The following is a 2,500-nucleotide window of genomic DNA, read 5'->3' on the forward strand; positions in this document are numbered from 1 at the left end:
ATTAAGAATAAATGATGTGGATGAGTCATCTGTGTTAGAATAAGTGATGTGGATGAGTCATCTGTGAAAAAAAAGGGAACTGACCTTCTCCCTCCTCCTTACCACCACCACCACCACCATTGTGGGCCACAAATAAAAAATCACGTCGCCCGCATAGGGTGGCAATCTTCGCACTAGCATCACCATAAGCATTACCATCACCATCACCATCACCTTCACCTTCACCTTCACCTTCACCTTCTCTCCCATTGATCTACAATCCCTTTGACGATACCTCCTCAAATTTCACTATCCCCGGCGTGTGTGTAAAGGAATCCGACACATGTTAAGGAAATAGAGAGAAATAAGTCATAAGTAAACAAAGTCAAGATATTGATAAATTGTATCATCGCTACATAAGCAGCCGCAAGTTAGAAAATAAGGTGCGTGCGCCGAAACATTGTAAAATTCATTAGGGACACTTGGTTAGATATGACAAAAAAAAAATTTTGCTAAAGAAGCTGAAGTTGACCGTTCTAGGTTACGTCACAAGGACAAGATATGCTGGAAAGGTGGAAAGGAAACGATTTAATTCTGAAACATCTTAAATATATATGTTAATTGGGTAAAAATGTACGGGTAAAAATGTACGACAATAGTAAGTCTATATGCATTGAACTTATCGTAGGGAAGGAAATGTTACCACTAAATAATATCAACAGATGCCCAGACCTTATTACAGAGGCAGCAGTATTGTTATTGGAGTAAATTGGTGCAACATCCCAGTGCAAAAATTGGAGAATTTCATTAAAGTTGATCAGGATAGTTTTCCGAAGCAGTTAGAGACTCAGCTAGGGATGATAACATTTTAGCTTGTGTTAGTTGATGATAGTAGCGTGATTCGCAACTTAGAAGTAGGAGGACAGCTTCACATCTCTGACAATCACGAAATAAGTTTTAATATTAAGTGTGTGACAAAATTATTAATCCAAACTTGGTAAAAGTGTCTTTTTGGGAAAGTAGATTTTCAGCAATTAAGGGAAACCCTGGCCAGAATCTCTATGGAAGGATCAGTTAATTATCTGAAATTGGAACCACAGTTAAGGTCGGGTAAGGTTACGTCTAAGGAGGAGGGGACTCAGGGAAGAGGTACCTGTCACACCAGCGTGGAAATTAGTATAGACACAAGTTAGATTAATTATGAGAGAGGGGAAGGGAGTCACCGTCAGATCAGGGAAGAAGCAGAATATAATGAAATAGCTGAGGTGTTACTGACGTGACGAAAACTCTGCATACCCTACAGAGCAATCGGGCCAAATGGAAATTATATTAATTGGACTACCGAGAGGCTGAAACATGAAATAAGTAAAGGCAGGAATTTCTCATATTAAATATAAAAAAGTAGCAACTGAGAAACAGCTACTGTCACGTATACTGATTGATGTCAGTTGTCAGAAGGTTTCTTCTGTTGGTAAGACGTTCAAGAGGCGTTCACCGGTGGTTGTACAGAGAGGAAAAAAGAACCACTGAATTAAAAAGTTTTACAACTGAAGAATAAAGACAATACCTAAAGAGTTCCCTTAGTGCCTGTTTTAAGTCCATTACTTCTACCTAATATGTATATTAATACGCTTGTAACTTCGTTCGTTTGTACGTTCGTTCCTCCTCCTCTTACGCTTAGTATCATATCTATACATTTTGACTAAGTCCTTTACACCTCCTTCCTTCCTTCCTTCTCCTTCTACGCTTGCTCCTCCTCCTCCTCTTTATGTACATAAGATATCACCCAGGCTTTCAAGATATCACCCAGGCTTCTTAAAGTCAAGATATCATCCAGGCCTCTTAAAGAAGCAAGAAATGAGCTTGTGAAACAGCTTGCGATTTTATTGAATAAAACTTTACTAGCGGGTAAAGTCCCCCATGAATGAATACTAGGAAATGTCATTCCATTCTTTAAAAAAAGAAATAAATTACTCCCAGCCAACTACAGGCCGATCAGTCTAACTTTAGTGGTGTGCAAGCTGATGGAAATAATAATCGGAGATAAGCTTGTCAAATACTTAGAAGAAAATTCAATCACGAAAGATTCGCAACACGGTTTCAGAAACAAACGTTACTGCTTGACAAACTTACTAGACTTCTTTTATGAAGTGTTTAACTGGTATGACGAAACAAAAGCTGTTGATGTTATTTACCTTGATTTCCAGAAAGCTTTCGACATTGTTCCCCATAAGAGACTTATCAATAGAGTAAAAGCTCACGGCATAGCCGGAAACACTCTGAAATGGCTGGGAGACTGGCTCGGACAGAGATAAGCGTGTTGCAATAAACGGAAAAGAATCAGATTGGCATAATGTAAACAGTGGCGTTCCTCAAGGTTCTGTCTGCATTAGGACTGGTACTTTTCATAATATACATTAATGATATTAATGAAGGAATCAATTGTAAAATAGGTAAATTCGCAGGCGACACCAAAATAACAAAGTAACGTCAGTGTCACAATGGCAGGAACTACAGTGTG

This window comes from Scylla paramamosain, chromosome 14 (genome assembly GCF_035594125.1).
Source record: "Scylla paramamosain isolate STU-SP2022 chromosome 14, ASM3559412v1, whole genome shotgun sequence".
NCBI classification, from domain to species: Eukaryota; Metazoa; Arthropoda; class Malacostraca; order Decapoda; family Portunidae; genus Scylla; species Scylla paramamosain.